This window comes from Cibotium barometz, chromosome 34 (genome assembly GCF_041138505.1).
Source record: "Cibotium barometz isolate CiBa-2024 chromosome 34, ASM4113850v1, whole genome shotgun sequence".
Classification (NCBI taxonomy): Eukaryota; Viridiplantae; Streptophyta; class Polypodiopsida; order Cyatheales; family Cibotiaceae; genus Cibotium; species Cibotium barometz.
The window spans coordinates 49,145,230-49,161,613 of record NC_141079.1 but is presented as its reverse complement, the minus strand read 5'-3'; positions in this window follow the sequence as shown (position 1 = coordinate 49,161,613).

The following is a 16,384-nucleotide window of genomic DNA, read 5'->3' as shown; positions in this document are numbered from 1 at the left end:
CATCCACATTCCACATTCACATCTACATTCACATTCACATACACTTCTTACCTCATCCCCCCATACACATCTTAATTCATCTTATCACATCCTAACTTATTTCATAAGCATCTTATCACCTCTTATCACACCTCAGATCCCTGTTCCCACCGAGCAACGGATTCAGGATACTGGCAGCGGAAGTAACACATCATGTGCGGGTAGGGGTCTCACACTCGGGGCCTCGCCCACGGATATCCGGACAAGAGACTAATCCGTCGGTTTGTCCAAAACCGAAACCGGAAAAACTTCCTTTACCCGGAAAGCATGGGCAATTCCACCAGGATAACTCTTTACTCTAACGTAGTCAAGATCATTACGAATCAACTGATCTGACTGCACCTTTAACGGTACTTGGCCAAATCAAGGAAGAAACTTGCACTTGGATCATTGGGATCAACGCTTTTTTCCCCATCAAGAGGCACAGCCGTTGATTCCTATCCATAGAACAATTTCTATCCGGGATTTACTTTATCTATCGTAATAACAGAAATTGAGTCTCGATTTACGGATCCATCAGTCCAGCCTAACCCCATCCGATCCCATGGGTTAGCCAACCGCCCAACCACTGTAGTGATGGGATCCAATTTGGAATTTGGTTAGGTTTTGTCCCGGGTACCAAGGAAAAGAGTTCCAAGGCCCCCTAGCCGGAATTTCATGCAAACATAAAACTAGCCACACCACTTACACACCCAATATGAAAATTGCCTTTTTCTTAGCATCAGCTAACTTTAAAACAATCCTTTAATGAAACCATAGTACCACTGATCACAATCTCCCAATTTATCCAGTTGATTCATAATTTCTCATCATTCCTTCATCAGAGTATCTATGGCATCATTGGCAACTAGAACGCTCACCACCTGTCCACACAGGGGCCGTTTCAATAGTTCCTAGCCCATAATACTCAACAATATAATCACTTATCAAGATGGACTCTCGTTGAAGATCAGCAAGATCAACCAACAGATCCATATAAAAGAGCCATGGACTCATCCGTTGAGGACCAGCAAGGTCAGTCAACCAGATCCATGCCCGGTTCCAGAAAACAACTCTTACTCCTTGTTCCAATATCTTCCTCGACGCACGCGTGGGTATCCTAGGCGACCCAGAGCCCGAGCACCGTATGGTCAGCACCCTCTAGGATCCTTCGCAGGTGACCTAGCACTTCACTCATAGGCCGCTTCCTTGGTCCCTCATCCACCGTACCGGAAGCTCACCATTTTAATCGAACCGAGGCTGGTCAAGACCTCGGCCGACCTTGCTACGTGAGACGTCCTCCATTGACTCTCCGTCAGCAGTTGCAACTTTATCAGTTAGGTCTCCACGACCTTAATCACAAGACAGTCAAAATGCTTCCCCAGCATTCTTGACATAAAACAGCCATTTACAAACAGCATTTACAAACAGTTTACAAATACAGTTTCTATATTAACTCTCATTTTTCCACATTATCCCTCATTAATCCACATTACTTATTCCACATTCCATGTATATGTGTACTCATCCAATCACCTCCTTTTCCATCTCTTCACTTCAGATTCCTTCACATCACATATCATATATTCACATCCATATCCACATCCACATCCACATTCACATCCATACATCCACATCTACATGCTTATCTCCATTTTCACATCCTCATTTATACATCCACATCCCATATCCACATTCATACATACACATCCATATATCCACATCTACATCCACATACATACATACATCCACATCCACATTCCACATTCACATCTATACATCCACATCTACATTCACATTCACATACATCCACATCCACATTCCCATACATCCACATCTATACATCCACATTCCACATTCACATCTACATTCACATTCACATACATGCATCCACATCTACATGCTTACCTCCATTTTCACATCCTCATTTATACATCCACATCCCATATCCACATTCATACATACACATCCATACATCCACATCTACATCCACATACATACATACATCTACATCCACATTCCACATTCACATCTATACATCCACATCTACATTCACATTCACATACATCCACATCCACATTCCCATACATCCACATCTATACATCCACATTCCACATTCCCATCTACATCCACATTTACATCTATGCATATACATCTTCATGCATATATCCATTTTCATGTTCATACATCCACACTCCCATCTCCATATCCACACATCCACATACATACATCCATTTTCACATTCCCATTTATATAACCCCATATACTTTCACATCTAATCTTTTACATGACATCCATTCTCGCCCTATCACAACCCATATATATCTTATCCTATCACATACACTTCTTACCTCATCCCCCCATACACATCTTAATTCATCTTATCACATCCTAACTTATTTCATAAGCATCTTATCACCTCTTATCACACCTCTTATCACATCCTATCACTTTCCATACGCATCTTATCAATTCTTATCACATCTCATACACCTCTTATCACATCTTATCACATTTCATATCTTTTTTTTAAAAAAAAAAGAGAATTCTTTTATTTGATATAAGATTTCTCTACACATTTATTTATACATAAATTCCATTTAAGGAGACTAACACTTTCGAAATTAAAATCAATCTTTTATGCATCTTCTTATGCATGATTTCAATTTGGTAGGGAATTATACTTTTAGAATAAAAGAATTTCTCTTATGCATCTAAGTTAAGCATAAAATCCATTTATGAGGAAAATCACACTTTTAGTATAAAAAGAATATCTTTTATGCATACCTATATGCATGAAATCCAATATGATAAAAGTAACACTTTTGATATAAAAATTTTTCCTTTATGCATACTTCTATGCATGAAAATTAAAAATGATAAAAGTAACACTTTTGATATAAAAATTTTCCTTTATGCATACTTCTATGCATGAAAATTAAAAATGATAAAAGTAACACTTTTGATATAAAAATTTTCTTTTATGCATACTTTTATGTATGAAATAAAAATGATAAAAGTAACACTTTTGATATAAAAATTTATCCATTATGCATACTTCTATGCATGAAAATAAAAATGGTAAAAATAACACTTTTGATATAAAAATTTACCCTTTATGCATACTTCTATGCATGAAAGTAAAAATGATAAAAGTAACACTTTTGATATAAAAATTTATCCATTATGCATACTTCTATGCATGAAAATAAAAATGGTAAAAATAACACTTTTGATATAAAAATTTATCCTTTATGCATAATATTAAAATTCAATTTCTCCATGATTATAATGAAATTCTTTCAATTAATCTAGGATGATGATTCCTAGAATATGGTAGGAAGTCCTCTTTTTATGCTTTGAATGAAAATTTTTTTATGCATAATTTTTATAAAAATTTTGCCATAGCTCCGCTGCTATGACTGATAAATCTCAATTTTTCTAAGGGATAAAGCTTATCATTAAGGAAATAATTAAAATGATTCTCTAATTGGATCCTTAATCCATAATGGATTGAATCATCAATATACATAAACTAAAAGCATAAGAAAAAGCCATTAATTTGGCCTCAAGCATAGCTTTATCTTGGGTTAAGGAAAAGCTTTATGAAAAGCTTGATTTGGATTGAGAATGGGTCATGAGTATGACCATTTCTTGAGTTAGAGAGAGAATTTACATAAAAATCATTAGAATTTAAACATAAATGAAAATTAACTTCAATAGCATTATGTAACTCTTCACTACTATTCAAACTTCAATAGCATAAAAAAAAACCATACCAATTAAACTTCTCAAGCTTGAGAGGGGTTGAGAAGAGAGAAACATTGAGAAATTATAGAAAGATGAATATTCACTAATTACCTTACAACTTGCTTGATTCTTTGTTCACGGTAGAGGCCCCCAACCAATCAATTGGTTAAGTATGTTGATGGAGCCACTAATAGGGATTGAAGAAAGAGGGAAGCTCCAAAAACTAGTGAATTATTAAATGAATTCACAGTTTCTGGCTTAGGTGGAGTAGAGTAACGATGCATAAACACTATATATTTTTCAACAAGGGGGAGGCTTCTATTTATAGGAAAAATTGAGCTCCTAACCAAACAAACTGATTCTAGAATTTTCTAAATCAGTTTGGTCAATATTTGACCATTTTTAGATCAGTTAAGCTAACTTTTTGGAACTAGACTTGAATGAGGAGAGAGGAGAGATGAAATATCTCAATTTTTATGAGTTTAAAACTCATTCAAGCATGTGAAATATGCACCTCCTTTAAAGAACTCCCCTTCCTTACATATGTGTCATAATGGAATCATTTTAATATTGCTCATAGTTTTTTTTTACTAATAAACCTTGTACATTTTCAACTCTTCATCTTATGTGAAATATGCACCTCCTTTAAAGAATTCCCCTTCCTTACATATGTCATATTTTTAATATTGCTCATAGTTTTTTTACTAATAATTCTTGTACATTTTCAACTCTTCATCTTATGTGAAATATGCACCTCCTTTAAAGAATTCCCCTTCCTTACATATGTCATATTTTTAATATTGCTCATAGTTTTTTACTAATAAACCTTGTACATTTTCAACTCTTCACCTCATGTGAGCATTTACTCATTTTTGGGTATTTTCTTTTTACAAGTTGGATTTATCTCCTCCCTACACATGGATTGATGCTATTGGTCCATAGGAACCTTAATTGGACCATAGTCTAAAGATTTCTGAAAATCTAGACCCTTAGGCTAAGGTTCTTTATAGCTATTTTCAATTAATTCCAATTGCACATTGGGAAATTCTTTTTGAATTTATGTTTCAGGGGAACTCATTTGAATTAGAAGAGATATTTTTCTATCCAAAAATATTCAAAATCTGAATATTCTCTCTCTAGAATATTTTTCTCTCTCTAGGACAAAACAGATAGAAACAAGGTCTTTATATTTCTGAAGAGGGATTGATTACAGGGAAAGATACTAGACATCAAAAAGGGGTTGGGGGAGGAATCTTACATTCTACCCCACTTAAAAAACGCGAGATGTTCTCATCTCGCAACTTGTGATAATTCCGCAAGATTCACGAATATGAGACTTAGAAAAAAAAAATTGAATCAAGATTAACCACCAAGATAAGTCTTAAAGAGAGTAAGATTCAAAATACGAACAAGATTTAAACTTTATTCATTCTCGGAACTTATACAGTAAAGATAGAGGAACTCTTTACACTTCCATAAGCCCGTCCATCATATGGTCACAAAAGCAGTCCTCACAAGCTGCACAAGTATAAGGTAACTCATCTATGGGAATGATTCTGTGGGTTATTGCTGCGCCTATCTCAGTGGTATGAGGTGTTCTAACAAAAGGACCTCTGAGAGGCAAGCCAAAAACGGGGTAAAGGCATATCTTCTCATGAGGAAGAAAACACGCCAGTAAGAAGACCCGCTCAGAAAACCCAGGATGCCTTGATCTCAAGACGCAGTAGTATCGGGGACCCAAACCCAAAGCTTCAATAACCATGGCCAAGCAGACATTGTTACGAAAGTGCTGCTGACCCCAGGGTGTTACCCTAGTTATGTTTTGATAGGTCCGCCATTTGGTTTGCGCTACAGAAGTTCCCAAGTGAGGGAAAAGTGAGCGCTCATACTGCTCTATAAAATCCTTCTTCACAGATTCACTTGCGTCTTGAAGGTGAGGAATCATTATGGATAAAACTAGTTCTTGTTGCCAAGCCATGAAGGAGATTAAGAAAGAAAGGAGATCGATGGAAGTAAGATTACTGTGAGCGACAAGTAAAAGTTACGACTTATATAAAGGAAGGAGCTAGCGTAACTTAGAAGCCAAACGGTAATTTGCCACTGAAGTTTTACCGTCTTTCCATGATTTGGGTTTGACACATTTTTCTATAGAAGGCATTAAGAATTTTGAGATGAAGAGATAAAAGAAGCTTGTAGGCTAAGTCACCTACTTTCATTGAATTCAGATATAAGGCTCACAATATCTGGGGGATAACTTCTTAAACTCCCCAATAGATAAAGAACTTCTTTTGGGCCGTACTCGAATGAAAACCAAAACCTTGGTATCCAAAACACCAATTTTCACTCCTGAACTCATTGTTCTGAATCCTTAAAATAGGCGTGACTCTTGAGAAGTATTTAGGAAAAAGGTTCTTCCTTTTTTAAACAGAATCTTTCTTTTATTTTAGAGAGAGAATAATTATAAGATCAGAAAGGGAGATTCTTACTCCTGTATACCTCTAAGAGGCTGGGGGAGAATCTTACATTCTACCCCACTTGAAAAGTGCGAGATGTCCTCATCTCGCAAGGTAGAGGACAACTCTTTTTCTTAAGATCCAATTTATTCTGGGGTTCCTTATATTCTGGTCAACCCAACAGAATACGGGGATAATTATCCCTTATATAGAACTCATCATTAAATAACAATTCATTCAGATCATATCATTCATATCTTTAACACGATAATGGTCCATTAGTCTGAAAATTTTCCTTCTGAACATTCCTCCACAGGAATTTTAGTTAAGCAAGTTCTCAATTTGTCATCCCTTAACTTAATCTACCGTCTCAAGTGTTAACAGTAGCAATCTGACAGCACAATCCACTAATCTCATAGTGATTTGCTGAAATCATTATCATCATTCCAGTTATGAATATCATCACTGGGACTCGTCCCATTCATCCTCATTGTGGTTTTGTTCAGATTTTTATATTTCAACTAAATTTCAAAAATCATCATTTTTCAATCAGAATCCCAATCAATTCATCAGTTCCCAAACAGAATTTAAAATCATATCAACCACATTCGAATTCATCAACTGGATAGCATTAATGCTTATAATTTCAAGTCTTAGATTTACTCGTATATACTGTCAATAAAGAGCTGCAGTATACTCTCGGTATATACGGGTAGTCACGGCCCTTGGAATTATAAGGTAAATACCATCATGTCTAGGCCTCAAACAAGTCAGGGATTCTATATAATTACGGTACTTCCATCTGAAGACCAATTACTAATTACGAATTTCAGTTTGAATATCAAATTGTATGAATTATATCACACAATTACAACCTTTTTGTGCTTCTTGATAAATTTTTGACATATTTGGCTTCACAGTTGGTAACTGTGAGATCCCTGTTCCCCACCGATCAACGGATTCGGGGTACTAGCAGCGGAAGTAGCACATCATGCGTGGGTAGGGGTCTCACACTCGGGGCCTTGCCCACGGATATCCGGACAAGAGACTAATCCGTCGGTTTGTCCAAAACCGAAACTGGAAAAACTTCCTTTACTCGGAAAGCATGGGCGATTCCACCAGGATAACTCTTTACTCTAACGTAGTCAAGATCATTACGGATCAACTGATCTGACTGCATCTTTAACGGTACTTGGTCAATTCAAGGTAGAAACTTGCACTTGGATCATTGGGATCAACGCTTTTTTCCCCATCAAGAGGCACAGCCGTTGATTCCTATCCATAGAACAATTTCTATCCGGGATTTACTTTATCTATCGTAAAAACAAAGTTGAGTCTCGATTTATGGATCCATCAGTCCAGCCTAACCCCATCCGATCCCATGGGTTAGCCAACCGCCCAACCACTGTAGTGATGGGATCCAATTTGGAATTTGGTTAGGTTTTGTCCCGGGTACCAAGGAAAAGAGTTCCAAGGCCCCCTAGCCGGAATTTCATGCAAACATAAAACTAGCCACACCACTTACACACCCAATATGAAAATTGCCTTTTTCTTAGCATCAGCTAGCTTTAAAACAATCCTTTAATGAAACCATAGTACCACTGATCACAATCTCCCAATTTATCCAGTTGATTCATAATTTCCCATCATTCCTTCATCAGAGTATCTATGGCATCATTGGCAACTAGAACGCTCACCACCTGTCCACACAGAGGCCGTTTCCATAGTTCCTAGCCCATAATACTCGGCAATATAATCACTTAACAAGATGGACTCTCGTTGAAGATCAGCAAGATCAACCAACTGATCCATATAAAAGAGCCATGGACTCATCCGTTGAGGACCAGCAAGGTCAGTCAACCAGATCCATGCCCGGTTTCACAAAACAACTCTTACTCCTTGTTCCAATATCTTCCTCGACGCACGCGTGGGTATCCTAGGCGACCCAGAGCCCGAGCACCGTATGGTCAGCACCCTCTAGGATCCTTCGCAGGTGACCTAGCGCTTCACTCATAGGCCGCTTCCTTGGTCCCTCATCCACCGTACCGGAAGCTCACCATTTTAATCGAACCGAGGCTGGTCAAGACCTCGGTCGACCTTGCTACGCGAGACGTCCTCCATTGACTCTCCGTCAGCAGTTGCAACTTTATCAGTTAGGTCTCCACGACCTTAATCACAAGACGGTCAAAATGCTTCCCCAGCATTCTTGACATAAAACAGCCATTTACAAACAGCATTTACAAACAGTTTACAAATACAGTTTCTATATTAACTCTCATTTTTCCACATTATCCCTCATTAATCCACATTACTTATTCCACATTCCATGTATATGTGTACTCATCCAATCACCTCCTTTTCCATCTCTTCACTTCAGATTCCTTCACATCACATATCATATATTCACATCCATATCCACATCCATACATCCACATCCACATCCACATTCACATCCATACATCCACGTCTACATGCTTATCTCCATTTTCACATCCTCATTTATACATCCACATCCCATATCCACATTCATACATACACATCCATATATCCACATCTACATCCACATACATACATACATCCACATCCACATTCCACATTCATATCTATACATCCACATCTACATTCACATTCACATACATCCACATCCACATTCCCATACATCCACATCTATACATCCACATTCCACATTCACATCTACATTCACATTCACATACATGCATCCACATCTACATGCTTACCTCCATTTTCACATCCTCATTTATACATCCACATCCCATATCCACATTCATACATACACATCCATACATCCACATCTACATCCACATACATACATACATCCACATCCACATTCCACATTCACATCTATACATCCACATCTACATTCACATTCACATACATCCACATCCACATTCCCATACATCCACATCTATACATCCACATTCCACATTCACATCTACATCCACATTTACATCTATGCATATACATCTTCATGCATATATCCATTTTCATGTTCATACATCCACACTCCCATCTCCATATCCACACATCCACATACATACATCCATTTTCACATTCCCAATTATATAACCCCATATACTTTCACATCTAATCTTTTACATCACATCCATTCTCGCCCTATCACAACCCATATATATCTTATCCTATCACATACACTTCTTACCTCATCCCCCCATACACATCTTAATTCATCTTATCACATCCTAACTTATTTCATAAGCATCTTATCACCTCTTATCACACCTCTTATCACATCCTATCACTTTCCATACGCATCTTATCAATTCTTATCACATCTCACAGTTGGTATCAAAAGTGTTATTTTTATCAATTTTTATTTTCATGCATAGAAGTATGCATAATGGATAAATTTTTATATCAAAAGTGTTATTTTTATCAATTTTTATTTTCATGCATAGAAGTATGCATAAAGGATAAATTTTTATATCAAAAGTGTTATTTTTATCATTTTTATTTTCATGCATAGAAGTATGCATAAAGGATAAAATTTTATATCAAAAGTGTTACTTTTATCATTTTTATTTCATGCATAGAAGTATGCATAATGGTTAAATTTTTATATCAAAAGTGTTACTTTTATCATTTTTATTTTCATACATAAGAGTATGTATAAAGATATATTTTTATTATAAAAGTGTTACTTTTATAAAAATTGATTTTAATGTATAGAGGTATTTTAAGAAAAAGATAAATTTTAATCGGAGATCGACGTAAATGAATATTCCTCGAGAAATCCATGTTTTGAAATTGTAAACAAATATTCATTGTAGGAAATTTTAGAAAAAGAGAAACCAACATAGTACCTTTCGAGAAGATAAATTTAGAGAGAACCTTTTAGACCTAAACTTGGACTTAGATTATTGATCAAGGCCTAATTCCTTCGTGAGTTTCAATCAATGACGATGTGCCCAGTTCGGGGAAAATGTATTCAATCATCCATCGAATCAAAAACTAAGTTAAGACTTGTGACTTGATCTAAGAATCAAGTTAACAGAATTTGAAGAATTCTATTTGGAATTGAAAATTGAATCTAGGGATTTATGATATACTCATGGTAGTCAAACAAAAATCAAAACTATAAACTTGCATAAAAACCCTGCCTTCTTAAAAGATTGTCTTACGCCAGAATGCTGGAGGGAGCATTTGGCATATATGTTTATCTAAGGGAAGTTCGGTTGCAACAGCTGGCGGGGAGTGTTCGAGGGACAGCTCACGCGGCAAGGCTTGCCGAGGTCTTGACCAGCCTCGGTATGGTTAAAATGGTGCGCTTCCGGTACGATGGACGAGGGCCGACGAAGCGGTCCCTGAGTGAAGTGCCAGGACACCTAAGGAGGATCCTGGAGGGTTCTGACCAGGCGATGCACGGGCTCGCGGTGCCGAGGACATCCATGCGTATGTCGAGGAAGATATTATATGATGGACCTATGTTTTTTTTTTTATAATCTATCACTGGATCTCGTTGTTGACTTGCTGGTCTCAACGGAGAGTCCAGAGTGATACTGTTTTGTTGAGAAACAAGGACTCAATGAAAATTTATAATCTATCACTGGATCTCGTTGTTGACTTGCTGGTCTCAACGGAGAGTCCAGAGTGATACTGTTTTGTTGAGAAACAAGGACTCAATGAAAATTTTGAAGTATGACATGTATAAATCGTAAATTGTTTATCAAGGATTGTTTTTATTAAAGTTTTAATAAAGAGGAGTGCGTGCGTATCTGTTTTCTAAAGCTAAAGTTAAGAAAGGCAATTCATTTATGGGTGGGTGAGTACTTATTTGGTTCCACCGATTCCAGTGGTAGGGTGGTGGCTAACCCATGGGCCGGATGGGGTTAGGCTGGAATCAGTGGAGTTTTAATAATCAAATTGCAAAATCTTAGGATTACGCTAAGATTCGAGTAGTTAAATAATCTCTTGATAAATTTTTCAATAAGTAGATCAACGGCTGTGCCTGACCTGGATCAGGAAAAAAGCGTTGAATTTACTAAAATGATCAAATTATATCAGTGATAGTTTCCTTCTATCTGGTTTATCCAGTTAAAGGATAACTTAGAATTGATCACGTTAGAAAAATTCGTTAAAAAAATAAAAATTAAAAAAAATTCATAATGGCGGAATCGCCCCCGCTTTTCGGGCATGGGAATTTTTCCCGGTTTCGTTTTTTGGAGTGACCACCAGCCTAGTCTCGTGCCCGGACATTCGAGAGCGAGACCCCGAGTGAGAAACCCCGCCCCGCGCGCATGTGGGGGCTGCTTCCGCTGTTCGGCTACCGAGGGTCCGCACGCGGAGGGGGCGGAGGGATCTCACAGTTGGTATCATAACTGTGAGATCCCTGTTCCCACCGAGCAACGGATTCAGGATACTGGCAGCGGAAGTAACACATCATGTGCGGGTAGGGGTCTCACACTCGGGGCCTCGCCCACGGATATCCGGACAAGAGACTAATCCGTCGGTTTGTCCAAAACCGAAACCGGAAAAACTTCCTTTACCCGGAAAGCATGGGCAATTCCACCAGGATAACTCTTTACTCTAACGTAGTCAAGATCATTACGAATCAACTGATCTGACTGCACCTTTAACGGTACTTGGCCAAATCAAGGAAGAAACTTGCACTTGGATCATTGGGATCAACGCTTTTTTCCCCATCAAGAGGCACAGCCGTTGATTCCTATCCATAGAACAATTTCTATCCGGGATTTACTTCATCTATCATAATAATAGAAATTAAATCTCGATTTACGGATCCATCAGTCCAGCCTAACCCCACTATGAGATTAGTGGATTGTGCTGTCAGATTGCTATTGTTAACACTTGACCCGTAGATCAAGTTAAGGGATGGCAAATTGAGAACTTGCTTAACTGAAATTTCCGTGGAGGAATCTTCAGAAGGGACAAATTCAATTTAGTAGGAATTACACTTTTAGAATAAAAGAATTTCTCTTATGCATCTAAGTTATGCATAAAATCCATTTATGAGGAAAATCACACTTTTAGTATAAAAAGAATATCTTTTATGCATACCTCTATGCATGAAATCCAATATGATAAAAGTAACACCCTTACAATAAAATAATCAACTTTTTATGCATACCTCTATGCATGAAATTCAAATTTGATAAAAGTAACACTTTTGATATAAAAATTTATCCATTATGCATACTTCTATGCATGAAATAAAAATGATAAAAGTAACACTTTTGATATAAAAATTTATCCTTTATGCATACTTCTATGCATGAAAATAAAAATAATAAAAATAACACTTTTGATATAAAAATTTATCCATTATGCATACTTCTATGCATGAAAATAAAAATAATAAAAGTAACACTTTTGATATAAAAATTTAAGCATTATGCATACTTCTATGCATGAAATAAAAATGATAAAAGTAACACTTTTGATATAAAAATTTATCCTTTATGCATACTTCTATGCATGAAAATAAAAATAATAAAAATAACACTTTTGATATAAAAATTTATCCATTATGCATACTTCTATGCATGAAAATAAAAATAATAAAAGTAACACTTTTGATATAAAAATTTAAGCATTATGCATACTTCTATGCATGAAATAAAAATGGTAAAAATAACACTTTTGATATAAAAACTTATCCTTTATGCATGATTAAAATTCAATTTCTCCATGATTATAATGAAATTCTTTCAATTAATCTAGGATGATAATTCCTAGAATATGGTAGGAAGTCCTCTTTTTATGCTTTGAATGAAATTATTTTATGCATAATTTTTTATAAAAATTTTACCATAGCTCCGCTGCTATGACTGATAAATCTCAATTTTTCTAAGGGATAAAGCTTATCATTAAGGAAAATAATTAAAATGATCTCTAATTGGATCATTAAACTATAATGGATTGAATCATCAATATGCATAAACTAAAAGTATAGAAAAAAGCCATTAATTTGGCCTCAAGCATAGCTTAATCTTGGGTTAAGGAAAAGCTTTATGAAAAGCTTGATTTGGATTGAGAATGGGTCATGAGTATGACCATTTCTTGAGTGAGAGAGAGAAATTACATAAAAACCATTAAAATTTAAACATAAATGAAAATGAACTTCAATAGCATTTATTAAATTATGTAACTCTTCACTACTATTCACCAATTAACTTTAATAGCATTTAAAAAAACCATACCAATTAAGCTTCTCAAGCTTGAGAGGGGTTGAGAAGAGAGAAACATTGAGAAATTATAGAAAGATGAATATTCACTAATTACCTTACAACTTGCTTGATTCTTTGTTCACGGTAGAGGCCCCCAACCAATCAATTGGTTAAGTATGTTGATGGAGCCACTAATGGGAATTGAAGAAAGAGGGAAGCTCCAAAAACTAGTGAATTATTAAATGAATTCACAGTTTCTGGCTTAGGTGGAGTAGAGTAACGATGCATAAACACTATATATTTTTCAACAAGGGGGAGGCTTCTATTTATAGGAAAAATTGAGCTCCTAACCAAACAAACTGATTCTAGAATTTTCTAAATCAGTTTGGTCAATATTTGACCATTTTTAGGTCAGTTAAGCTAACTTTTTGGAACTAGACTTGAATGAGGAGAGAGGAGAGATGAAATATCTCAATTTTTATGAGTTTAAAACTCATTCAAGCATGTGAAATATGCACCTCCTTTAAAGAACTCCCCTTCCTTACATATGTGTCATAATGGAATCATTTTAATATTGCTCATAGTTTTTTTACTAATAAACCTTGTACATTTTCAACTCTTCATCTTATGTGAAATATGCACCTCCTTTAAAGAACTCCCCTTCCTTACATATGTGTCATAATGGAATCATTTTAATATTGCTCATAGTTTTTTACTAATAAACCTTGTACATTTTCAACTCTTCACCTCATGTGAGCATTTACTCATTTTTGGGTATTTTCTTTTTTACAAGTTGGATTTATCTCCTCCCTACACATGGATTGATGCTATTGGTCCATAGGAACCTTAATTGGACCATAGTCTAAAGATTTCTGAAAATCTAGACCCTTAGGCTAAGGTTCTTTATACCTATTTTCAATTAATTCTAATTGCACATTGGAAAATTCTTTTTTAATTTCTGTTTCAGGGGAACTCATTTGAATTAGAAGAGATATTTTTCTATCCAAAAATATTCAAAATCTGAATATTCTCTCTCTAGAATATTTTTCTCTCTCTAGGCTAAAACAGATAGAAACAAGGTCTTTATATTTCTGAAGAGGGATTGATTACAGGGAAAGATACTAGACATCAAAAAGGGGGTGGGGGAGGAATCTTACAGTAAAGACATCACAAAGTACCTTCGCAATTACACAAAGGAAATGGAGCTAAACAGGGTGACTGAGATATGGCTCGAAGCTTTGAGCTGGTATGTGTTCCTGAAATAGGAGAGTGCATAAGAGGATTACAGGCAGCACATGGTGGCAGAAATTGGGAGGAGTTCAAAGGATGATTATTTCATGGAGGATTCCGAGCGGGTGACCAAGCGAACTTTCTTGGAGTGGGTTACAGAACCCAAAATTAGAATTTCTGCCACCACAGAGTTGCTAAGAGAGTTTGAGAAGCACTATGCCCAGCTGTCAAGGATAGAGCGCACAACCTTAGACAGGAAAAAAATAGAGCTCTTCTTACAAGCAGCTTGGAAAGATCTCCAAGAAGAACTGGAAATTCTCCTTGAGGATAAGGATACGGAGCAGGGGTTAAAGAATGATTAGAATGATGTCAAGGATGCGGTCACCATGCTAGCAAAGCGGCAGCGAAGGAGGGATAAAATGGTGATGAGCTCGGCAACTCTTATAACTGTTACCCCTGAGATTCTACCAAAACCTGCTGCTGCAATTCCAAAGGTAGAAGGGCCGATGGATGAGCTTATTAAGGGCATACGAGACCTAAATTTGAAGATGTCCAGGATTGAGGAAAAAGGGCTACCATTAGGGCAGGCTTCTATGCAAAGGCCTCAAAGCAAAGAAGGGTTTACATTCAGATGTATATGGTGTGATGACCCAGAACATGCGAAAAAAGACTGTGCCAGCTATAAGGAAGCCCTCAGAAATCAACTTGTGTCTTTCAAAGATGGGAAAATCCACCTTACAGAGACTGGTCTTCCATTAAGCACAAACTTTGGAAAAGGAGGGATAAAAAAGCTGGTTGAAGACATGGTTGCTGGACATGCCATCTCTATGGTTGAGGCAGCGACCTATGGGTTAAAGGTTGGTCAATCAAAGCAGGAATCTGAGAATGATGAAGATTATGAGAATGAAGATTTTTGGCCATCAACAATGGAGCTAATTGCATCAAAGAAGGTGTCTAAGCAGGCTTTGCATGAGGCAAGAGACTGTATACGTCTCGAGACTGGCTGGGAAAAACCTGTGGATTCTCAATCTGTTCATGCCTACATTGCAAAATGCCAGAATAATGAGGCACATGTAGAGGAAAAGCGTAAGAGGAAAAATGACGAAGGAGATGCCATGGATGATGGTTATGATGCTTCTATGAATGCTTTGCCATGTTTGTTTGATAGTGTTCAAGGTGTTGATGATATGCATGTTGCTAATGATGTTATGGAGGATAGTGCATATGTGACCGGAAGTCATACGAATGTTGTTTCAGAGGATGTTTGCTTTGCAGATGGTGGTTTTTGTTTGGAGTTTCTCTTTCAAGACAAGCAGGTTTTGTTAGAGGATCAGTTTAGTGAATTTAATGTTTATGTGGATGAGTCTATTGCTCAAGACAGTGAGGATCTTGGGATGGCTCGGCTGTTTGATGATGATGAGTTTCTATTTACAAACATCAGTAACCAACAATCTATGAATGAGACTTCTTGCACTCTTGATGATGCTAGAGATGTGTTTTGTTTACATGACAAAGATGATGCTTTTGATGTTTATGCTATTGATGGATCGGGACATTTTTATGTAGCATCACACCTTGATTTTCTTGCACCAGTTTGCATAGATGCATGTGAAGCATGTAAAGGCTTTGACAGCATATTGGTGGTGAAGATAGATGAGGAGGTAATATGCAAAAGAGCACAATGTGATGAATGGCTTGCTATGATGCCATTATGTGTATTTGAACCAAGGATATGTTATAAGTCAATGGAGCAGGCTCATGTGGAAT